Raw genomic sequence first — 25,318 nt, forward strand, 5'->3', positions numbered from 1 at the left:
CGGGGCGGACCGGGGCGGGGTCACGTGCGCGCGGGGCCGGGGCGGCCCGGGAGGGGCGGGGGCTGAGCGCAGCTGGCAGCCCTGGGGGCGGGGGCCGGGGGGCGGGGGCGGGGGCGGGGGGGCGGGCTCGGCGCGCGCGGATTGGGCGCCTGGGGCTGTGCGGGACGCCGGCGGCAGCTCTCCCTCCAGCGCCCCGACGCTGCCCCTATTCCCGCCCACTCACGGAGAGGGAAACTGAGGCGCGCCGCAGGTAAGGGTGTAGCCTGGAAACGGGGAGCGGCGGAACCCCGGGCCGGGGCAGCAGAGAGGCGGGACCTTGGAGTTGAACCTGCTAGTCTGGGGAGGGAGCAGGTCATTCACTCGTCCCTTCATTCGTTCATTCATTCATTCATTCATTCATCGTTCGTGCTTCCGTTGCCTCCACACTACGGAACACCCACGGGTGCCGGGCTCGCCGGTGGCCACGCGAACAGACACGAACACGACAGACAACGCCCCTGCCCGCACGGAGCTCTCATTCAGGTGCGGGCTGAGGCCGCGGGGCATTTGGCCGCTTGTAGTCACGGAATTTAACGTACGAACCCTGGGATTAGCCCCCACCAGGTGCCACGACCTGTACTAACCGCTCAACACACTTCTTCGACCCGACCTGGGACGGAAGAACCAACCCAGGCTCCAAAGTACTGAAGTACCCCCAGCCCTCTCGTGATAGAGGTGGGATTCGAGGCCGGGCCTTGTCTGCCTGTAAACCCCAAGGTGCCAGTTAGTAATCTCCATTTGTCCACCCAAAAAGGCAGTCCAGCGAGATGACACTCCCTTTGTGGCCAGCTGGGGCCTACAGGAGAGGTGAGAGTGGGTCCTCCAAAGCCTCTGTGGCCCAAGTTTCCAGCGCCCCTCGGTTTGGAAGGCAGGAGGGGGGCAGGGGGAGCCCCTCATCCTGGGAGCTGGGAGGCTTGTCTCCTGTAACAGTCTTTCCCAGCCTCCAGCAAAGCCTCTGGGAGAAGATGGGAGGACCCAGCTCACCAGGCCTGGTGGCCAAGCCCTCCTTACTCCCCCCACTCCAGCACAGCTGGCCTCTTTCCAGGTTGGCACGCACCCAGCTGTTTCCCCGCTCTGGGCCTTTGGCAGTGCTGTTTCCTCCTGCTGCAGCATTCTTGCCCTTCACCTTTCAGATCTCCACAGCAGTCCCCTTCATTATTCTCCCTGGTCTGTCTCTCCCCCTCAGGACTGGGTCTGTCCTTCTCGTTGCCAAGTCTGCAGAATCGCACCTGGCACCCAGTAGGTGCCGAATATGGGGATGATGCGTGAATGAATGAATGAACGATCACACTGCAGGATTCCGGGCCTGGCCCCACTACACCCTAGCCCAGGAGATCCAGATGGTGAACTGGGGGGGGGGGGGGGGGGAGGGGGGGGCGGGTGGCTGGAGGGGGTGTAATTAAGCGGGAACAGGGGACAGAGAGGCACAGGGAAGCCCAGCTCGAGGTCAGGTACCCCTGAGGCCAGATCAAGCATCTCAGAGCAGCTCCTGGCCCCTGCCCAGAGGAGCCACACCTGGGAGCCCAGAGCAGGAGGAAACAGGTTCTTCCCAAGGAGCCAGTTCTAGCGGGTCTGGACAGCCCCATCCTTAGTTGGCACAGACCTCATTAGTGGTGAGGACATGGCAGGGGTGAGCTCAGAACCCCAGTGCCAGGACTGGCAGATGAGTGAGGAGGCCAGGGACACTCTGGGGAGAAAGATTCTGGGAAAATGCCCCATGACTTAAAAGTTGAGAGACCGCTGGGTTCAAATCCAGCCTTTCCTGCTGGCTAGCTTTGGAAAAGCAGCCTACCCTCTCTGTCCTTCATGTGAAAATGGGGGTGGGAGTTAGGTCACCATCACAAGGTCATTGTGAGCCCGTCAAATGCTTGGTTCCGATGCAGAGGAAGCAATCCTACCCATTCACTCTTACAAAAATTTTTTTTAATGTTTGTTTTAGAGAGAGAGACAGAGAGGATGAGCAGAGGATGGCGAGAGAGAGAGGGAGACACAGAATCTGAAGCAGCTTCAGGCTTTGAGCTGTTGGCACAGAGCCCGATGTGGGGCACGAACTCACAAACTGAGATCATGACCTGAGCTGAAGTCGGAGGCTCAACCAACTGAGCCACCTGGGCGCCCCGGCTCTTAACATTAGTAACAGGGGCAGACAGGTGTAGAGTGAACTTGGGCTTCACCATGTGGAATTGGGGCAAGTCACCGCACCTCTCTGAGCCTCAGCCTCCTCCTCTTCACAGGGGGTCCCATGAAACCCACCCGTGGGAATGCTCAGAGGTGGGGGGCTGGTCGTAGGCGACCTGGGACCAGGCTTCCTCTTGTCCAGAGTGAGTTGTTTCAATAACAAGAACACGAGTAACAGTAGCAACAGACAGCAAGCACCACATATGCATAAGCACATTTTAACTCCATTTGAGGGATGGGGAAACTGAGGCACAGAAATCACCTGGAAGTCGTGATAAAATGCATATTCTGACTCAGTAGGTCTGGGCCTGAAGTTCTGCTTTTCTCACGAGCTCCCAGGGGGTGGTGATGGTTTGTGAACTGTGCTTGGAGCAGTGAGAGGTGAGGCCCTTGGCTAGAGGTCACACAAGTGGGGGGCCCCCCGAGCCTGTTTCGTCCTCACATCGTAGGCTGCCGAGTGCCCTTAACCGTGGCTGTAACTTCCTGCCTGGCCCCGGCCTTCTCCCCTACAGAGAAGAAGCAGGAAGCGTAGGTCCCCTCCCCAAGCCCATTTCCTCTGTCAGGGCCCCTGCCACCTTCCTCCAGGGTGACATCTGGCCCTTAGAACCTCCCAGCCCCCAGCATCTCCCAGGGGGGTCCTCTCTGTTGATGGCGTGGAGCTTCTCAGATGCTCATTAGCCAGGAAGATAATTAAGGGCGAGCGATGAGTTCACCCTGGCTCCCTGGGGCTTGCTGAGACCCAGCTGGGCCTGCCCTGTGCCAGCCTGGCCCTGTGCCCGCTTCCCTGGGGTGCTGGAGGGGCCGGAACCAGGGAGGGGCTTTCTGGGGAGCAGAGAGGTGTCAGCCAGCTAACTCCAGCTGGGCTTCCCTGCTTAGCCACAGCTATCAGGCTGGGTCTCCTCCCAAAAGGGTTTCAGGCCTAAATACAACTGGAAACGGCTGGGCCTTCGGGCCGTTTCCCAAAGGGAAAGGTGACCCATTGGTGAGGTCTGCAGGGTGGGGTTAGGTAGGGCACAGAGAAGCCGTGTCACGTAGCTCTGAATCACACAGCCATTGTCTGGTTCAAGGGGAAGAAGCTTCACCTCCTGTTACACAGCTGTAACATCCCCTGAAGGCTGGCTCAGCCCCTTGTCACCCGGAGAGAGCAGACCCTGGGCTCAGAATCTTGCTCTGTCTACACCCTTGACCTAGAACTTAATAGCGTGTCTCTCTCTGCCTATGTATGTTTGCAGTTACTTTCTCTTTGTGGCACAGGCATTGCTTTGCCATTGATGATAGTGATATACCCATAGCTTATTACATCACCCTAATATTTAGTGGGGTGGGAAGAGTGAGTCACCTTGAAGCAGAATGTAACGGAAGATAAGTGTAGAGGTGACACGGGAACAGGGAAGCAAGGGGACGGTGGCAGATGGTTGGATGAGGTGGGGAAACTGTCCAGCCGGCCAGAACTCAGGTTAGGAACCCCAGGTGCACAGAATTGCGGGCACATCATAATCCAGATCATGGTGTATTCTCTTTGGTCCTTGCAGGACCTGCTCTCGTTTTCTTGAATATTTTTTAAGGGTTTATTTATTTTTGAGAGAGAGAAAGAGAGCGCACGAGCAGGGAGGGGCAGAGAGACGGGGAGACAGAATCCGAAGCAGGCTCCAGGCTCTGAGCTGTCAGCACAGAGCCCGACGCGGGGCTGAACCCACAAACCGTGAGATCACAACCTGAGCTGAAGTTGGATGTTTAACCGACTGAGCTACCCAAGCCCCCTTAAAAATTGCCATAATTATTTTAGTCACATACTACGCCCATCCATCAAAAGCTAGGACCCTAACAACGGCCAACATCTAATCCCAAGGCAGCCCTCCCATCCCTGCCTTGTATCCTGTCTGTCTCTCAGCCTGCTTTCCCTTTTGATTGGTTTTATCATACCCACATCCTAAAAAATATACAGGCACACGGTGGAGATATTGTCGATTTTTTCCAGACCGATGTAGTAAAGCAAATACCGCAATAAAGCGAGTCAGATTCATTTTTTTTTTTTTGGCTTCCCAGGGCATGTAAGAGTTATGTCTACAACACACTGGAGCCTATTAAGTGCGCAGTAATATTAGGTCTAAAAAAAACGATGCACATGCCTTTAGCAATTCTAAAAACACACTAGCCATCGTCTGAGCTTTCAGTGCGTCATAACCTTTCTGCTGGTGGAGGGTCTTGCCTCGATGTTGATGGCTGGTGGCTGCTGAAGGTGGGGGTGGTGGCTCTGGTAGTTTCTTAAAATGAGACAACAGTGAAGTTTGCCGCATCGATGGCTTTCCTTTCAAGAACAATTTCTCTGTAGCACGTGACGCTCCTCGCGAGCATGTCACCCACATTGTAGAGCTTCTGTCCAAACTGGAGTCAGTCCTCCAAACCCCGCTGCTCTTTCCTCCACTCGGTCTCTGGAATATTCTCGATCCCTTGTTGTCGTTTCAACCATCTGCACGGCATCTTCACCAGGAGTAGATTCCATCTCAAGGAACCACTTTCTTTGGTCCTTCATAGGAAGCAGCTCCTCATCCGTTAAAGTTTTATCATGACACTGCCGCAATCCAAACAGAACAATAATGAAAAGGTGCGGAACATTGCAAGAATTACCAGAATGTGACACAGAGACACAGAGCGAGCAGATGCTGCTGGGGAGAAAGGCACCCATAGACTTGCTCAGCACAGGGTTGCCACGAACTTTCAGTTTGTAAAAAAAAAAAAAACCACAGTGTCCGTGATGCACAGTGAAGCGAAGCGTGAGAAAACAAGTTCTCCCTGTGTTTTTAATTTTAGTTTCTTCTCGCTAACTTTATTAGAAGAGTGTATTAGCTTCTTGGGGCCGCTGGGACGCATAACCACAAACCTGGCGGCTTAAGACCATAGAAATTTATTCTCTCTCAGCCCAGGAGGCCAGAGATCTGATATCAAGGTGTCGGCAGGGCCGTGCTCCCTCTGAAGGTTCCAGGGAAGGATCTGTTGTTCCCTGTCGCTCCTGGTGGCTGGTGGCCAGGCTTGGCAGTCCTTGGCCTGTGGACGCGTCACCCCAGTCTCTGCCACCGTTGTCACAAGTCATCTCCCCTGTGTGTCATTGTCTCTCCCTCCCACCCCCCAACATTATTGAAGAGTAATCGACAAATATAACTATATATTTAAAGGGTACAGGGATGCCTGGGTGGCTCAGTCGGTTGAGCGTCTGACTTCGGCTCAGGTCATGATCTCTCATTTTGTGAGTTCAAACCCCGCATTGGGCTCTGTGCTGACAGTTCAGAGCCTGAGCTTGCTTTGGATTCTGTGTCACCCTCTGTCTTTGCTCCTTGTGAATATCGCTGCAGAGACATAAGGGTACAGGTGTTTCTTCAAGATCTTGATTTCCTTTCCTTCAGATCTATACCCAGAAGTGGGATTGCTGGATCGTAGGGTAGTTCTACTTTTAATATTTTGAGGAGCGTCCATACTGTTTTCCCTCCTGGCTGCACCAGTTTCCATCCTCACCCGCAGTGCACCAAGGCTCCCCTTCCCCACTTCCTCCTCAACACTTGTCTCTTGTCTTTGTGATGACAGCCATGCTAACGGATATGAGGCGGTATCACCTTGTGGTTTGGATTTGCGTTTCCCTGGTGGTGAGTGATGTTGGGCACCTTTTTCATCTACCTGTTGGCCATTCATGTATCTTCTTCGGGAAGATGTCTGTTCAGGTCCTTAGCCCATTTTTTCATTGGATTGTTTCCTGTTTTGGCTATTGAGTTGTATCAGCTCTTTATATATTTGGGATCCCATTCTATAGATTGCCTTTTCGCTTCATGGATGGTTTCCTTTGCTTTTCATAAGCTCTTTGGTTTTATATCGTCCCACTTGTTTGTTTTAGCTTTTGTTGCCTGTGCTTTTGGTATCTTATATAAGAAATCATTGCCAAGACTAACGTTAAGACTAACATCAATGTTTTCTTCTAGAAGTTTTATGAGTTGAGGTCTTACGTGTAAGTCTTTGATCCATTTTGAGTTAAATGTTATGAGTGATATAAGACAGGGGTCTGGTTTCATACTTTTGCATGTGGATATCCAGTTTTCCCAATACCACTTATTGAAGAGACTTATTTTTCACCTCTGTGTGTTCTTGGTACGCTTGTCAAAAAAATTAGTCGACCACGTATGGGTGAGGCCCATTCTAACCCAGTATGACCTCATCTAAACTTAATTAATCACATCTGCAAAGACCCTGTTTCCAAATAAGTTCATATTTACAGGTTCCAAGGATTAGGACTTGAGTATGTTTTGGAGGAGGGGGAACACAATTCAATCCACAACAAAGGGCATCCAGGCCACCAAAAAATGGTATCAGGGCATATGAATCTTCTGGGACTTAGTTTCTTCATGTAATAGTATGTAGCTAGGATTGACCCATAATAGTTCACTTGTTTTAGCTGTTCTGTCCTAGTCCACCAGGTCACTGGACCCCTGATCCATCACCTCTCCTGCGGATGGCCTTTTGGGCCGTGTCCCATTTGGGTCGTGTCCCACTTGGTTTTTGTGGGTTTTTTTTAAATTTTTTTTTTGATGTTTATTTATTTTTGAGAGAGAGGGGGAGACAGCACCAGCGGGGGAGGGGCAGAGAGAGAGGGAGACACAGAATCCGAAACAGGCTCTGGGCTCCGAGCTGTCAACACAGAGCCCGACGTGGGGCTCAAACCCACGAGCCGTGAGATCATGACCCGAGTCAAAGTTGGACACCTAACTGACTGAGCCACCCAGGCGTCCCTCAAGTGGTTGTGCTAATTACATTCCTACCCTCAGCATGTGCCACCCATGTCCTTTCTGACACTTGGTATTTTTAGATTTGAAAACGTTTGCCAATTGAGTATAAAATTATTTCCAGTTGAGATCTTGATCTGTATTTCCTTGATCACTAATGATATGAAGCATCCTTCTCAACCCTACGGACTAAAACATCTTCACATATACTTTCTACTAAGGTTCTGCAGCTTTGTTTTAGACATTTGAGTTCATAATCTGTCATCCTTCCCAACACTGAGTTCTAAAGGAGATTTACCTATAATTTCTATTAAAGACTTTTAAGAGTTTTTTGTTGATCGTTGGCATTAAGTCTTCAATCTAGAGTTGAGCTTTGTATAGATGGTACGAGGTAGGGATTAGTCGTATAATCTCAGGGGCCTTTGTAGGGTAGCAGGTGTATTTGGGGAACAGTGGGACAGGACATTCGACTGGAACTCTGGAGTGTACTGGAAATTGCTCACCGGATTTTCTCAAAATCTGCTTTTTCAAGTTCTGCTTCTCACATGGACTGTCGCCTGTGAAATCTTAAGCTTCATGTCTGTGAGCCTCAGTTTCCTCATCTGTACGACAGTGGATACTGCCCTGGGTATGGAGATTATATGAGTTAAAATAGGCAGAATGCTCCCCACGTTGCCTGGTACACAGCATAAGGACACTGACTAGCATTTATTGAGCACTTACTGTGTGCCAGGTCACTTGCCGAGTACTTGATATGTGCTATTAAGTCAGTGGGCCCCTGGCAACTCCATGAAATAGATGTTATTCCTTACCGTTTACAGATGAGGAAACTGAGTCTCAGTGGGGGTGAGTAAATCCCCTGAGGGCACACAGCTAGCATGCAGTAGAGGACTCGGACCCTAGCAGTCTTGCTGTAGACCCCCTCATCCATCACCACGACCCATCAAATCCATTTCCCTTCCTTTCCTCCGTAATCCAGAGTCCAGCCCCTGGGCCTGGGGAGTGGAATGGCTGCCTCTCCAGGAGGAAGCATCTGAAGGTTGAAATGGAGGAGCGGTAGGCAGTGAGGTGGACCCCCCTCCCCCGATTCCCCTGGGGCCCCTGCCTTTGACTCTGAACTCATGAGAGGCTGTTGGGGAAGTCCATCCAGCCTCTCCCTCCACAGGCCATAGACCAGATGAATCACGGGCCATAATGTTCCCCCAGGGTCATCCATTATTCACAGCTGCCATCCTGGGCCTGGGGTGGCTTTGGGGTCAGGCAGGAATTACTCCCAAGGCCCGGCTCCCCGAGGCTTTTATCCACAGCTGAGCCTGAGCACACAGCCCCTTTGTGTACATCAGAGGGCTGGGGGCTTCCCACCGAGAGAACACGGAGACTCCAGCACGTGCTGTAGGCCTGTGGCCGCCAGTAGACAAGGGGCTCGGAGCTGCCTTTGAACCCAGCTTTGTCACTTTCCAGTTACTGATCGCTGGAGGTGCTGTTACTACATTTGCTCCTCCAGGGACGGTGTCCCAGCCCCGCTTAGAGTATAAAGGCAGAGTGACCCTCAGGGAGTTGCAGCCTCCTGCAGGAGACAGACCCCTGATGTGCTGCATGCAAAAAAGGGCTTCTAATCAGCCAACACGTCCCCCCGAAGAAGCTGGTTCAAGGGAATGATTCATGAAACAGCTGTTTATTGAACACCTACTATGTGCCCCATAAGCTTCTGTGGTGACCACCAGTCATGTCCCCACCTCCGTGGCCCTTACAGTCCAGTGCCCCAGGAAACACGGGGCCCTGCTAGGGGAGACCTCCTGGGGTCAGTCCGCGGCCACGCTGGGACATGGGCTGGGGGCAGAGGGCTCCCAGGTCTGCGCATGTGTGGGGTAGGGACTCATGAACACCCATCCCTGAAACTACAAAGCCCATGTCCCCCACACCTGCCTGTTGGAAGACTCTGCCTGAGGGGCCGGAGTAAGAGTGGAGTCCCCCGGAACCACTCAGACCTGAGATTGTCTTTTGGCATGTATGAGTTTATCGTTGCACAACAAACTCCCCAACCCTTAGCAGGCATGTTTTTGCTTGGAGGTTCTATGGGTCAGGTATTCCCGAGTGGCTCAGCTGGTTGGTTCCGGCTCAGAGTCCCTCATGAGGCTGCGAACAAGAGGCCATCCAGAGCTGCAGTCACATGAAGGCTTCACGGTCGGAGAACCCACCTCCACGCGGCTCTCACTCACCTGGCTGTAGGCAGGAGGCCTCCGTTCTTCACGGAGAGGGCTTCTCCACAGGGCTTCTTGAGTGGCCTTGCAATATGGCGGACAGCTTCCCCAGCCTGAGTGATTCCAGGTAGGGAGCAAGCAGAATGCTCGTCACGGAAGTCACCCCCCGTCACTCCTACCATATTCTGTTCCCTAGAAGTGGTCACTAAGTCCAGCTCACAGCTCCACTTTTTGAGGGAAGGGGTGTCAAGGAATTTATTTGAAAATCCCCTGTGGAATGTACTTGAAAATCCCCACACTGGGTGACCTCGGGGAAGTCCCTTCTGTGTCAGCCTCATTCTTGTCATCTGTGAGACGGGGGTAATGAGCCATCACACCTGCCTCGCAATTGCCGTGGTGACAATGAGACAAGAAGATACGAGTGCAGGGCTTGTCATGTGAGAGACACCCCAATAAACCCCAGTCATTGAGAACACTGTGAGAATTTAAAGGGACTTACCCAGGGTTAGCCCCCATTCTCTTTGCCCAGTGGGTCTCAACCCTGCCTGGCTGCACAGGAGGATCACACACAGAGTTTTAAAAATAGAAACACCCATTTGGGCACCTGGGTGGCTCAGTTGGTTGAGTGACCGACTTCGGCTCAGGTCATGATCTCGCGGTTTGTGAGTTCCAGCCCCGCGTCGGGCTCTGTGCTGACAGCTCAGAGCCTGGAGCCTGCTTCAGATTCTGTGTCTCCCCCTCTCTCTACCCCTCCCCTGCTCACGCTCTGTGTCTCTCTGTCTGCCAATAATAAATAAACGTTAAAAAGAAATAGAAACCCATCTCTGAAACTCCCACCCCATTTTCTGATTCAGTAGGTCTTGAATGGGGCCTCTAAGTCCCCATCATTTTTAAAGCGTCCCGAGTAATTCTTATTCGCCACCAGGGCTGAAATCAGTGGCCTGACCTGGGAATTCTTAAGTCACCCACCAACAGATAAAATGTAAGGAAGAAATTAAAACCGAAGGAAGGGAGGTCCCTATAATTCAGTACTTCTCAAAGCATGGTCCTCTGCGTCACCTGGGAACTTGTTAGAAATGCACATTCTGGGGCTCCTTGGGAGGCTCAGTCGGTTAAGTGTCTGACTCTTGATTTCAGCTCCGGTCATGATCTCATGCTTCATGTGTGCTAACAGCACAGAGCCTGCTTGGGATTCTCTCTCCTTCTCTCTCCCTCGCTAGATAGATAGATAGATAGATAGATAGATAGATAGATAGATGGGGAAAAAAAAAGAAATCCACATTCTTGGACCCCACCCAAGCCTACTGAGTCAGGAGCCCCATCAAGCTGTGTTTCAGCAGCTTCTCCAGGTGCACAAGCCAGAGACCCACGACTCACTGCTCGCACTCTCTCTCTCTCTCTCTCTCTCTCTCTCCTTGGCTCCCTTTGGTGAAACAAGTTGCCACGCTGGAGGGGACCAAACGGCAAGGAACCGAATGCTGCCAACATCTAGTGAGTGAGCTTAGACGCAAATCCTTCCCCAGCCAGCCTGCGAATGAGACCACAGCCCAGGCCGACAGCCTGTGAGAGACCCTGAGCTGGAGGAGGCCACGCCCAGACTCCTGCCCCACAACAACCGTGAGATAACTTTTGCTGTTTTAACCCGCTAAGCTATGGGGCCATTTGTTGTGCAACAGATAGATAACTGATAGCAGGGGGGATACTGGCAGGACCGAAGGAACTGCAGGAGTAATCTAGAATCTGTGTTAAAGGAGATTTGAGAAAAGTTCAAGGCGTAGACCTTGTTTGGATCCCGATTTGAACACACTCATTTGAACAACATATTGTGTTTTTTTCATGGTTATTTGGGGAAATGTGAATACCACAGGGATCCTGTTTGATATTAGGGTATTATTGTTCTCTTTTATTTGGTATAATAATACCACAGTGGTGTTATTATTTGGTATAATAATACCACAGTTGGAGATAAGCTTTCAGATAATCAGGTGGAGGGGTGCCCAGGTGGCTCAGTCGGTTGAGTGCCCGACTCTCGGTTTCAGCTCAGGTCGTGATCTTACGGTTTTGAGTTCAAGCCCCGTGTCGGGCTCCGTGCTGACAGGGCGGAGCCTGCTTGGGATCCTCTCTCTCTCCCTCTCTCTCTGTCCCCCTGTCCTGCTCGCACGCTCTCAAAATAAATAAATAAACGTCAACAACTAAAATCATCAGGTGGAGGGATGCCTGGTTGGCTCTGTCCGAAGAGCGTGCAACTCAGGATCTTGGGGGCGTGAGTTTGAGCCCCACCTGGGATGTAGAGATTACTTAAATAAATACAAAACTTAAAAAAAAATCAGGTGGAGAGGGGGTGTATATGTCAAACAAAATGATTGGCCACGAGTTGACGGTCGTTGAGGGTAAGTGTGGTGTTTAGAGGCTCCCTTTCTATTTCCTATGCCTTTGCCAATGTTTGAAATTTTCCATAATAAGAAATTTTTTTTATTTTTTAACGGTGTGAGCCGAATGTGCCCATTTTACAGATGGACAAAGCAAACCCCAGAAGCAGACAGGAGGATCGGAGGGAGTTTGGGATGGGTGGTACTTAGGTCATTGACCCTGAGGACTATACCTGGGCCCCACCTGTGTTTTGTTCATCCTGGGGAAGGGGCTTGTGCACGGACTCTGGGGTCTGCTTCCCCCCCTGAGGCTGGGTATGGGGAGGGATGCCCCTGCCCTCTGAATCACAACTCTCCGGCACTCCATCCGAAGCACCTGCTGGCTGGCTATTATGTCTATACCCATGAGGGGCATCTTTTAAGTGCATGAGTGTTAATGTCACTTATGTTGTAATATATTAAGTCATCGCAAGGAGTATATTATCATGTTTTAATTTAGATCTTTTTTTTTTTAACAAGATACTTAACCAAAGGGACGAGCCAGGCTCCCTCCCTTCTGACCTCCAGTCATTTCCCAAAGCCAGCGATCTCATTCATTCATCCATCAGATGTTTGTTGAGTGCCTACTATGTTCCAGACACCGTGCTAGGCTGTGAGGTCCGATAGGAATATGATAACGAGCCTCAAATGAGAGCCTCAGGTGAAATTTTAACTTTTCAAGGAGGTGCGTTTGAAAAAAAAAAGTAGAAAGAAACCGGTGAAATTAATTTTTATAATATGTTTCTTTAGTTTACTATATCCAAACCCAGGATGTGGAACCAATTTAAGAATTATTAATGAGATAGCTTACATTGTTTTCTCATCCTGGACTAGCCTGCGGGGGCTGCATAACAAAGTCCCACAGGCTGGGTGGCTTACAGACCTGAAATGTACTTGCTCACAGCTCTGGAGGCGGGAAGTTCAAGACCAAAGCGTGGGAGGAACTGGTTTGTCCTGAGGCTTCTCTCCTTGGCTTGTAGATGGTCTGCTTCTGGCCGAGTCCTTACGTTGTGTTGTCTCTGTGCCTATGTCCCTGTTTTCTAATCTCCTCTTATAAGGACGCCAGTCACATCATATTAGGGCCCCTCTTAACTGCCTCATTTTATCTTCATCACCTCTTTAAAGGCCCTGTGTCCACATACAGTCACATTCAGGTGCGCCTGGGTGGCTCAGTCCGTTAAGTGCCTGACTTTGGCTCAGGTCGTGATCTCACAGTTCGTGAGTTCAAGCCCCGCGTCGGGCTCTGTGCTGACAGCTCTGAGCCTGGAGCCTGCTTCCGAATCTGTGTCTCCCTCTCTCTCCGCCCCTCTCCCGCTTGTGCTCGCACGCGCTCTCTCTCTCTGTCAAAAATAAAAAAACATTAAAAAAATTCAAATACAGTCACTTTCTGACCAAGTGAGCATCAGGGCTTGAGCATATGAGTTTTGGAGGGAGACACAGTTGAGTCATAGCACACACGGAGCCTTCAAAACCCAGTGTGTATTTGACTCATGTCACATCTCTGTCCCAAGCAGCCCCATTGCAAGTGCTCAGTCGTCGCCTGTGCCTGCTGGTTACCCCCTGGGACAGCGCCACTCTGGCTCAGGGGTCACAGCGGCCAACATGGCGGACAAACACCCCTGCCCTCATGGGGCTCTTCTCTGGAAGAGACAGACGACAAATAAGGAGGTAAAATGTATAGTATGCCATGTACGTTCTAGGGAGAGTGACAAGAGAGAGAAAAGCGTGAGGGGTGGGGGTCCAGGGGTACATTTTATGTCACCTGTGCACCCTTCCAGACATATCCTGTGTGAACACAGGAGACAGATGGATGAGTGGATGGACAGATTAGATATGTCCCCATTCTTTTGGTATATATATTTTACGTTTATTTATTTTGAGAGAGACAGAGAGAGAACACGAGTTGGGGATGGGCAGCTAAAGAGGGAGAGAGAGAATCCAAAGCAGGCCCCATGCTGTCGGCACAGAGCCCTACATGGGGCTCGAACTCACATACAGCATGATCATGACCTGAGCCGAACCAAGAGGCAGATCCTTAACCAGCTGAGCTGCCCGGGGCCCTGCTCCTTTTTATTTATTTATCTTTTTGAGACATAGTCAGCATATTAACTTCAGGTATACAACATAATAATTCGATATTTGCATATATTGCAAAAAGATCACCACAGTAAGTGGCCTTAATATCGGTCACCGCACAGAGTTACAGAGGTGCTTTTCTTGTGATGAGAACGTTTAAGATCTACTCTCTCAGCAACTTTCACGTACACAATACAGTATTATTAACTGTCGTCGCCACGCTGTATGCGACAGCCCCAGGACTGACTTCTCTTGTAACTGGGGATTTGAACCTTTTGACCGCCTTCACCGTGTCCACCCCCGGCCCCATCCCTCGCCCTGGTGCCTGACCACCACCAACCTGTTCTCTTTCCATGATGCGGCTTTTTCAGATTCCGCATGTAAATGAGATCACACAACATTTAACTTTCTGTCTGACTGATTTCGCTTCGCGGGAAGCCCTCAGAGTTCCATCCACGCTGTTGAAAATGGCAGCATTTCCTTCTCTCTTTATGGCCGGATGGGATTCCGCTGTATACGTATCCACCGTATTTTCTTTATCCATTCATCCATCGATGGACACGTAGGTCGTTTCCATGTCTTGGCTGTTGGAAATAGTGCTGCAGTGAATCCATATCGTTTAGCGACGGTGATGTCATTTCCTGGATCTATACCCAGAAGTGGAATTACTGATCATATGGTAGTTCTATTTTTATTTATTTACTTTTTGAGAACTGCACCAATTTACATTCCCACCAGCAGCGCGCAAGGGTTCCTTCCCTTTTCTCCGCATCTTCGCCGACACTGGTTTCCTCTTTGGTTTGTTTTTTGGTTTTTAATTTTTTTTATTAGTTTTTTTTATTTTTGAGAGGCAGAGAGAGACAGAGCGCGTGTGGGGGAAGGGCAGAGAGAGAGAGAGGAGACCCAGCATCCGAAACAGGCTCCAGGCTCTGAGCTGTCAGCACAGAGCCCGACGCGGGGCTCGAACTCACGAACCGTGAGATCACAACCTGAGCCGAAGTTGGACGCCCAACCGACTGAGCCACCCAGGCGCCCCTTGTTTGTTTTTTAATGGCCCTTGTACATGTGTGAGGTAGCACCTCGTCTTGGTTTTGATTTGCGTTTTCCTGGCGATCCGTGACACTGAGCCCCTTGTCACGTACCTTGTACACGTACTTGGCAAGTACATTCACGTACTTGGCCATCTGTATGTCTTCTTTGGAAAAATGTCTACTCAGATCCCCCTGCCCATTTTTAAATGAGATGTTTGTTTTCTGCTCTTGAGTTGCATGGATGAGATATCCCCGTTTTTAAAAATACAGATGGTGATCTTCTATGCATGCTGTTCTTTGCGCTTCTTACTTGAAAATATATCTCAGAACTCACTTCCCATCACCACACATGGATAGGCCTTATTCTGTTTGATTTCTTGATTTTAAAGAATAATTTGGAACATACGCAAACATGGTGCTGCCGAGCTAGAGAAACGGAACCTGGCGTTGGTTGAGCGCCGACATCCCCACCCCACCCCCCCCCCCCCCCCCCGCCGATCGCCGGCCCAGTCATCCGATCGTCCTCACAACCCCGCAGTGTGGGTGCTGTTCCCAAAAAACAGTTCAGGTTCATGAGCAGCTTTTATAAACAGGTGGAAAATAAAAACTACTAACTTCGGGGAAATTTTAAGTCCCAGATGGCAATATTACTAGACGGTAGGGTCCGAGAGACCTCCCTGCCAAAGTTACCAGGATAATAGAATAGTCCTGTATAGTGATATCATATTTCATTCATATGGGGTCATTACAATTTAGCACTATAGTGACAAGAACATAACGTAATCAGGGAGAGCTGAGAAGGTACCCTGCAGGGATTGAGACCCTGTGCTTGGGGATGAGGCTGTGGTTGGGATACCGGGGCACAGGGACGGGACTCTGCCCCCTCGGATCTCCCTCCAGGCAGGAAGAAGCTTCCAGAAGGGAAGATGGTGCCAGGAGTCAAGATGGAACTGGCCTGCTGGCCTCCACGTGTGAGATGAGAGATGGGTAGAGGGCACGTTCCTATAGCACAACCCACCTTCCAAGCCCCAGAACCTTCTGTGCCCAGCCAGCTAGCTGCTCCTTCCTGTTCAGGGCGATCCAGAGCCGGCAGGCTCCTCAGGGTCTCTACAAACGCTGCGATTTCAGGCAGTGTGCCTGTCCTGTCAGGAAATGCCTGTGATTCTGGAATGGGCCAATGGGCTGACCATAGTACCCGCCTCTGGGGTATGGTGAGGTCCGTGCCTTCGTGTGCACAGAACGCTCAGAGCCGGACCTAGAAGCACTGAAGCTGTTGTGATCACCTTGAGCCCCAACACGCCCCGTGTGACTCAGGGGAGGGGATTTGCCTGGGACCAGACTGCCCCACACGGAACCGGCTCCTGAGAGAGCGTTGTTCTGCGCTCGAAGCCACGCGGGCTGTGGGTTCAGGCCTGACTGTGCCCCATCCCAGCTCTGAGACCCCCCACACCTCCCCAAGCCCCACTTTCTCCATCTGTAGCTTGGGCTTGGTCCACGGGCGGCCTGAGCACTCGGTGAGAGCCCTGGCCGACTGGGGTGTGCCCGAAAATGAGGATCGTTTCTGAGCAGAGCTGGTGCCCCTCAGGGCTCCCTGCTTGCTGATGCACTGAGGAAAACCCGCGCACACTGCCCTGGGCCCCAGCCAGGCCCTGTCCCTGCTGCTAGGGGCCCCCGAGGGAAGGGGCTGGAGCCAGCGAGCATGTCTCCTGCGGGCCCTGAGCTGCCGGGCTGGGAGGCCAGAGGGAAGTGAGCTGCTGAGGCAGGAAGGTGGCCCTAGGCCCTGAGTTTCTGCTCTGACTCCTGGGGCCTCAGCCTTTCCGTCTGTCCTTGTTTTCTCTGCCCCCTTCCTCCCTCCCTGCATCGCAGCCCCACATACCCACAACCGTGCGTGTCTTTCCCGGTCTCCAGATCTTTGCATGGGCTGTTGCCGAGCAAGTGGTCCCCTCCCCAGCCTTTCAGACCCCCTGCCCACTGTCTAAGACTCTCAGGAGGAAGCCCTCCCTGCGTCCCCGCTCTGTGGGCCCCACAGGGCTGGGGTCAGGTCTCTGCCAACTTTGTAGCCCGGCCACAGTGGATTCTCAGTAAGCGCTTACTGGAAGCAAACGCACGAGTGCGTGAAGGAATGAACCTGTCTTCCCAGTCCCTAAACTTTGAGATACCAGGTGCGGTCCTGAGGGAAGCTGGGTAGAGAGGGTTCCCACGCCCCAGGCACTCGAGGTCTAAGGGGAGGCAGATGTTAAACAAATAGTTATATAATTACCCCATACAGTCCCTGAAGGCAAATACGGTGCCCCTCGAGTGTGTAGCAGGGGGATGTGACCTGGTCGGGGGTCTGAGAAGGTCTCCTGGAGGAAATGACATTTGAGGGGCCCCTGGGTGGCTCAGTCGGTTAAGCGTCCGACTTCGGCTCAGGTCATGATCTCGCGGTTTGTGAGTTCCAGCCCCGCGTCGGGCTCTGTGCTGACAGCTCAGAGCCTGGAGCCTGCTTCGGATTCTGTGTCTCCCTCTCTCTGTGCCCCTCCCCCAATCTCCCTCTGTCTGTCTGTGTCTCTCTCAAAAATAATTAAAACATTAAAAGAAGAAGAAGTGACATTTGAGGCCTGATCTGCAAGCTGAGAATCAACAACGGACCAGGCAGAGGAAACCGCATGTGCAAAGGCCCAGTGGTCAAGGAAAACGTAGAGGGGAGCATGTGAGACACCATAGCACAGAGACCAGGGTGGGAGGGTCGGGGCTGAGGGGAGGGTGGCTGAACTTTTACCCTCAGAGAAATGCCAGGACGTTCAAGGATTTGGCATCCCTGGGGTGGGACTCCAGTCAAATTTTAGAACATGGCCGTGCTGTTCTGCCACATGGAAAACAGATCAAAGGGGCTGAGAGAACAGGAAGGAGGCTCCTACAGCCCCTGAGCCCCTGGGACTGAGGCAGGGATGGAAGGATGAGGAGTTCAGAGGGTTTTGAGCAAAGAGCTACCCCCACCCCTGGCCGGGTGGGGACTGGCTCTGCGGCGAGAAGAGCAGGCAGACCCAGGCTGAGGCCTGGTCCTGCCTAAGCAGGGGCCAGGCCAGCCAGGAGCAGCCCCTTGTCAGGAACAAGGTCTAATAAGCCCGGAGTCCCTGGCCGCCCACCAGTCACCAAACAGACAGGAGTCCCCCCAGAGCCAGGGGCCTGGGGACAAGGGGTGCTGACCCTGTCCCCATGGAAAACATATTCCAGGAGCCAACACCCTTCTCCCTCCCAGAATCCCAGCACTTGGTGCCCTGGGGAGGAGACCTTTGAGCCCCACCCTGCCGTCCCTCCTGGAAGCTGCTGGGTGACCCTCGCTGGGCAGGGAACCTCACCTGCCTTCTGGGCTGAGAGCCCGCTGCCATCCCCAGTCTTCCTTGGGAACCCGGGGCTCCTTCCCAGGAAGCCCCTGTCCTGCTTAGCCCAGCCCCACGCGGGGAGTGTCCCTTCAGCCATTCGGGAAGCACATGCCAAGTCCTGGGGACAGGTCGCCACAGGAAGAGCTGACATCCTAGAGAAGGAGGCAGGGCACATGCAAGTTAATAAGGTAATTGTATGAGAGATTTCAGAGAGGGGTCACTACTGGAACAGTGATGTGATGGGGGCCAAGCAGAGGTGGGGGGAGGGGAGAGTGGAGACTATCGTCACCGTGACCCTGGAGGTGTGGCAGGTTTCTCTCCTCTCAGCCACCAGAATCTCCCTTCCACTTGAGCATGGAAAGCCCCTCACCTGCAGTGCCCTGTGTCAGTCCTTTCCCAGGGTCTTTCCAGCATCACCCCTTCCCCCATTACAGGTGTTCCCTCGGGTGAGATTTCCCCAGGAGCTGAACCAGAGAGGGGAGCTAGTGCTCAGGGTGAAGGCCACAGCGTGGACCTCCTTCCACCTGCCGGGTCTGAGCCCCCCAGAGCCTCACAGCTGTTGCATTTTGCAGATCAGGAGACCCAGGCAGCCAGCGAGGCTTCTCCAGGCCACGTGACTCAGAAGGCAGGAGTCAGGATTTGAACTCAGCTCGGTCGCATCCCAAAGGCCTGTCAAACCCCATCAGAGCCTCAGGACAGTTTTGGGTGTGTGTGTGTGTGTGTGTGTGTGTGTGTGTGTGTGTGTGTGTATGTTTAATGGTTATGTATTTATTTTGAGAAAGAGAGAGAGTGTGTGCTTGTGAACCGGGAGGGGCAGAGAGAGAGAGAGAGAGAGAGAGAGAGAGAATCCCATGTGTGGAGCCCTACTCGGGGCTCGAGCCCATGAACCGTGAAATCATGACCTGAGCAGAAATCAGGAGTCCCGTGCTTAACCGGCTGAGCCACCCAGGTGCCCCCGCAGGACAGTTTTATGATGGCAGGAGTTACAGATTCTTCTGTCCCTTTCCTACCCCTCCCTTCACTGTCCCACTTTCCCATGGTGGTAAATGTCGCTACCAGCTCCCCAGTGGCTCAGTCAGACACCCCAGAGCCGTGCGACTCCTCCCTCACTGCCCTTCTTCCAGGGGCCTGTCATTAAATGCCCCTCAATGGGCCTCGTAGCAGCTCGAACCCCCCCTATGTAGGTAGAGGTTCTCTCTCCCTCCCTCTTGGGAAATTGTGGCAGGTTATCACTGATCTCGAGAAAGCCGCACTGGGGTCTGTGGGCACCTTTCTCTAAAGATACAGCTCACGTGATTGCTGTACATGCGACGTATCTCTAAGCCGGGCCAGCGGACAGTTCCCCGGGGTCCCTAAAGAACACCCCAGGCCCTGCCCGCTGGCAGTTCCCCCAGAAGCTCCTGAGGTCGTGGTCCTCACAGCCCGCCCCTTCTGCCATGAGAGAAGTCAGAAGAGGGCTCAGACTCACCACCCTACCTTGGAGCAGTGCCCTGATGTGGGGTAATATTCCAAAACTGATTGTGGTGCTCGCTACGTGAATGCACTGAAGTCCACAGCGGTGTGTGCTTGAAATGAGCGAATTGCATGGTATATGAATTACATCCCCATCTGTTGAAAAAGCCCTCAGGTTGAGGGAGCCTGGGTGGCTCAGTCGGTGAGGGTCCGCCTTCGGCTCAGCTCATGATCTCATGGGTCGTGAGTTCGAATCATTAAAAAAATAGATTAAAAAAAAAAACCCTTCAGGCTGTCCTGTGTCCTCCTCCACAGAGGTGGGGTCCAGATCGGCTCAGACACATGAAAAGTAAAAAATACCGCGTAAACGCTCAAATGCTACCTCGTAGCAGTGATCAGAGCTAGGATTTCTTTTTCACGGGTGACATGCTAGGCTCTGTTCTCAGTGTGGACTCCTGTGGCTCACAACGGCCCCGTCAGGCTGACATTATCATCCCCTGCTTGACAGATGGGGAAACTGAGGCACTGAGTGGCACTGTGACTCGCCCAGGTCACAGAAGTGTCAGAGGCAGGGTTTGAACCACACAGGGTAACCCAAACCCTCATTACCCACTCCCCCCACCACACTCACAAAAGTACAGAGGATTATAGTATAAAAATCAACAAGTGTCACCACACAGTGGGCCAGTGGGCGGGTCCCGCCGTGTTCTCCTCCGCCACCGGTAAACCGCAGGCTGGCCCCGTTCCTGACACAGGGCGTTGACTGCAATCATGTGAAGTAGGTCTTCTGGGAAAGGTGCAACTTCCTCCACGTTTCTTTCTTTTCTTTCTTTTTTTTCTTTTCAGGTGCAGCTTCCTCTAGATGATCTTGATTCGGGGCCAGCCCCGCCCACTTGCCGGCCTGGGGAGGGTACGGGGCCCTCCCCACGGCTGCTGGCTTATCCTGTCCTAAATCATATCGTTAGGTCATTTCATCCATAAATCCTTCAGAACGTATCTCTAGAAGATAAGGACTCTCCCTTCAGTAACCACCTTTTCATGGAATTACCTTCTCACACCTACCCGAAGTTCGTGATCCCTTAATATCCTCGAAAATCCCACCTTCCTGTCATTGTTTCCTGAGTGTATTTTGATGGGTGCTTGGTTCACCCTGGGAGACAAAGTCCTACATTGCTTTTGGCTGGTAGATCTCCTAAATCCCTTTTAAGCTATAATGATTCTCTCCTCTTTATTTCCTCGCGTTTTGATCATTGCACACAGTGTGGAGTCCTTGATTGATTTGCTGCCTCTTTAATGGCCTCCAGCAGAAGTGGGGGGTGGGGTGGGGGATGGGTGGGGTAGGGGATGTTTGAGGGGAGGGTTTGGCCCAGCCTCCAGGCCTTGTGGAGAGCCTGGGATTTCCACTTCAGTGGTTGTCTGCAAAGAAAGAAAATTAGGTCTGGGCAGAAAACCGGAGGCACGTTGACGTTGGCAGCAGCTAAATATATTCATTTGTGCATCTCCTGAAGGTGTTGTCAATCCCACCTTCAAAGCATATCTACAATCTGCCGGCTTCTCAGAGAGAGGGCTGATGGTGGCCTGGGTCAGGGTGAAGACAGAACAGTGCCCAGGAATATTCTGGAGGTAGACTTGGTCAGGTGCTGTATGGATGAGGAGGGCGGGAGTCATGCCAGGCTCACTGCTCCTTTTTTGCTGGGAAGAGCAGCCTCCTTGCCTGGAGCTCATGTGCCCAGACTCCTCTCCCCAGCTCACAGCTGCAGCTGGGGAAATCTCAAACACACACACACACACACACACACACACACGAGATGAGGGTGATTCACGCTCAGCATGGGCCACCAGCACCCCACTCTCAGCCTTCCAAAGAGCCAACAAGAGGAAAGCGGGGTGGGCAAGGGGAATGACCAGAATCAGCTGCTTCCCAGTGGCCTGACCTCAGTCAGCGTAGTGCCTCTCTGAGCCTCAGTTTCCCCATCTGGGCAGTGAGAATGCCTCTTCTCTGGGCACCGTGAGGAATTCAGTGGTGATCCCTGCTCTTAAGGTGGTGGTCTTGGAGAGAGCCTGGTTGGCCCCAAGCACATCAGGAGGGTGTGACAAGCGGCCAGTAGAAAGGCTGGCATAATGACACCTGGGTCTGCACCTCCCAGCCAGTCCCTGATCAAGCCTGAGCACCCTGGGTATAGGCACAGCTGAACCCATGAGGGGGATACTGATTGGGGGTGCTGTCCGTGGTTCTGAACGCTCCTCCTCCTCCTCCCCCCCTCCCCCCTCCCCGACTGGCCTCTGCCAAGCTTGGGGCTGTTATCCTCATTTTCCTTTTTTACTTTGATGCTGAACATCCAACATTAATGAAGAGGCAACTGAGAAGATGGTTAAGGGCATGAACTCCAGTTCAGATCCTCATACAGCCCCCTACCCGTTGCATGACCTTGGGCAGCTCGCTGAATCTCCCTGGCAGTCGCTTTCCTTATCTGTAAAATGAACATAACATATGGCCCTCCTAGGATCATCTTACACACTTTGTACCTGGAATCAGCTGTTTCTCATGGGAGTCCTGTTCCTTTGGGTGATCACTGGGAATTAGGGACCACAGTCTGGACATTCAGGGGTGCTCACTGCCGCTGGGTTTTCACGGAGTCGGGGCTTCAAGCAGGAGGAAGTGAGAACTCATTCACCTTCAAGATGACAGGGTTGTCATTTAACTCCTTCGATTCTGCCTTTGTATCTCTTTTTCTCTTCAGCCTATATTATAAAGCTAATAGTTTCAACATAATGATACCACTATAATCACTACCTATAAAATGATGGAGGGCAGTTGAAGATTGCCTTGTGGTTCTGTTTCTTTGTGGTTCTCTGGTCCTTAGGATAAAGCCCATTAGGGATGTACAACCAAAGTGCTGTTTTAAAATCGCTTCCAGGGGCGCCTGGGTGGTGCAGTCGGTTAAGCGTCCGACTTCAGCCAGGTCACGATCTCGCGGTCCGTGAGTTCGAGCCCCGCGTCGGGCTCTGGGCTGATGGCTCAGAGCCTGGAGCCTGTTTCGGATTCTGTGTCTCCCTCTCTCTCTGCCCCTCCCCCGTTCATGCTCTGTCTCTCTCTGTCCCAAAAATAAATAAATGTTGAAAAAAAAAATTTTAAAATCGCTTCCAATCATCCTTTTTAGTGTGGTTGCCAAGTTGACTTTCAGCCAGGTTTACTCGTTTTTTTTTTTTTTTTTAATTTATTTTAAGGGATTCCTTTCTTGTCTTTGCTTTACACTCTTGTAAGCTGTTTACATGTATAAAATAAGGAACAAGGTACACTCGGGGAGGACTAACTTCCACTCCCCTTCCCTTTACTCTTTGCCTCCCCCCTCCACAGGTGACCATTTTTGTTCGTTTATGCTTTATTCTTCCATTGTGTATTTTTTGAAAAAAGAAGCAAGGGTGTATATACCCCACGCACATATTCAGAAGATGGCGAACACACTTCTGTCCCGTGGATTTTGTTTTTTTATTTTCTCACATGAATCCCACATCCCGAAGATCACTCCAGGGCAGTGGCAGAAAAACTTCCCTGCTCCTTGTCACAGCTGTAGAGTGCTCTCCTATGTGGCAGTCCACGGTTTATTCAACCAGTTCCCTCTCAGTGGATGTCTGGTTTCCAGTTTTCTGCTGTTTCTAGCAGTGCAGCAACAAAGGCCTGGTGCATGCATAATTTCATACTTTGGGCAGTGCATTTTGAAGATAGATTTCTAGATGCTCTCATGGAATTTTTGGTTTTGTTAACTCTCCTAAGACTGTTGTTTTAGAGCAGTTTTAGATTCCCAGCAAAATTGAGGGGACCTCATGGGATTTTTAATTGTAACTGTGGCACATGTTATGTAGGAATTCATGATGCTATCGGGGGTGGGGGGGGTGTCACAAGGGCTCTGCCCTAGTCAGGGCAGTCACTGAGGACTTCCCTGAGTCCTCAGTCACTGAGGAAGAAGTGGTGGTCATGCTGAGATCTGAAGGAAAAGTGGGAAATGGTTAGATGACGAGAGGAGGAAGAAGTGTTCCAGGCAGCAGCATGTGTTAAGGTCCTGTGGCAGGTGCGAGCGTGATATATGTAAGCAATTGACAGAAGGCCCATGAGGCTGGAGCTCAGAAAGGGAGGGGAGTGAGGGGGCCATGCCTTTGCGGTGAAGTTGGTGGAGATTTGAAAGAAGAAGATGAACGTGGGTGGTAATTGGGAGATAAAACGCACAGAACCTGGTCATTCTATTCGTTGGCACCTAGATTCACCTGCCACTTCAGAGACCCAAAGTGCTGGTTTAAACAAGATAGAACTCTATGTCCCCTCTTTCGTATAGTCCTGGTGTAAGTGTTCTCGTTCTGGTTTGGCTGGTCCAGGGCGTTAAGGCCCCGGGCTCCTTCTACCTTGTTGCCCTGCCATTCCCATGCTACTGCCTTTGCTCTTGTGGTCCAAATGGATCACACCATGTCCTGCACTATGACGAGTGGGAAGGGAAAGCAGAAGGGAGAGCAGGGAAGGGGGAGGACCTCCCGGGGAGTTGCGTGCCTCTCTTCTGCTCACATCCCCGTTTGGCAGAATTTAATCGCTTGAGGACACCTGCCTAGCTACAAGAGAGGCTGGGAAATGTAGTTTAATTCTGAGTGGCCCTACCCAGCTCCACATGAGAGGTTCTATCACTCCGGGAGAAGGGACGGCGGAGGCTGGGGCTCAGCCGGCAGTCTCTGCCACTGGGAGGGTTTGGAGGTGGGGGAGGGGAGCAGAGGGAGGTGGTAAGGAGGCCTCCTCGCTCTCTGGCTTGTGCACACGTGTGGGTGGAAGTGCCACTTGCTGAGACAGGAAGCAGAGGGGGGCGGCTCTTTCTAACCTCGCACCCCGTAGGGTAGCACATGAGCTAGCTTTGTGCACAGCGGCGGGAGCAGGATCCCGGTGTTGGGGGAACAGAGGCCGAGGTAGGGAGGAGCATCCCTGCAGCAGAATGCTCCGGTCGCAGCTGATCGGGAAGTCCCGGTGTCCCCAGACTGGTCTTGGAGCAGGGGGCCACCTCCAGCTCCCCGTGAAAGCACTGCCTGTGTCCCTGGGCAGGGAGCGGGTGGGGGCCGAGGGACCAGTATCCACTGTTGCCGACTGCTTGCAGTCCCCTCTGGGCTCTGGCCAGGATAAGAAGGACTGCCGCCCCTGCAAGCCGGGGGAAGGCAGCCCGACTCTGTCCCGGGACTAGGAGACACGCTGAGCTCAGTTCAAACTGCAGCTCTGCCCTGTTGACCTTCGGTGAGTTGCTTAACCTCTCTGAGGCTCGGTCCTCTCCTCTGTCCAATGCCAGTGAGGCAGGACCTGCCTAACGATGGTGAGGACACGGAGTGGTGTGTGAAGTACCCGGGTGGCACTGGCACACGGTCATCGTACTCGGAGTGGCTGTGTCCCTGCGGACCTGCAGAGGGACAGCGTCCCCCAGCTGCTCCGGGCCAGTGCTGGCGCTCAGCCCGTGGCAGCCCCGGGGCGAGTAGGATGCGCTGGGCCCTGCTCTGGGATGGAGTCTGAGAGGAAGTCGGGCTGGAGAGGAGGTGGGCACACACCGGCATCACAGTGCGCCCCTCGGTCCCACCCGGGACGATCCCAGGTGCCCGGTTCCCAGAGGTTGACGGGAAAATCACGACACGCAAACAGGATCCTTCACAACCGGACTTAATTTCTGCCTGCACCAGGTCTGAGGGGGAGGAGGGTCCCACAAACCCTCTTGCCTGTAGACAGTGGAGGAAACTGCACACGCAGAAGTCAGGCTGCTGAGCTGCAAAGCCTGGCCTCACCAC

General features: G+C 52.4%; 1 long non-coding RNA gene across 2 annotated transcripts in view; it reads left to right on the plus strand.

The window, feature by feature from the left end:
• The first annotated feature begins 128 nt into the window (after window positions 1-128).
• Window positions 129-25,318, plus strand: part of LOC147573118 (uncharacterized) — a 66,436-nt gene continuing 41,246 nt past the window's right edge. For both annotated transcript variants that reach the window (XR_015245221.1, XR_015245222.1), the window contains exons 1-2: window positions 129-250; window positions 10,623-10,801. This is a non-coding gene — a long non-coding RNA (uncharacterized LOC147573118). The remainder of the gene's footprint in view (window positions 251-10,622; window positions 10,802-25,318) is intronic.

The sequence above is a fragment of the Puma concolor genome, chromosome E3, assembly GCF_028749965.1.
Source record: "Puma concolor isolate L17-30 chromosome E3, mPumCon1.1.hap2, whole genome shotgun sequence".
Lineage (NCBI taxonomy): Eukaryota > Metazoa > Chordata > Mammalia > Carnivora > Felidae > Puma > Puma concolor.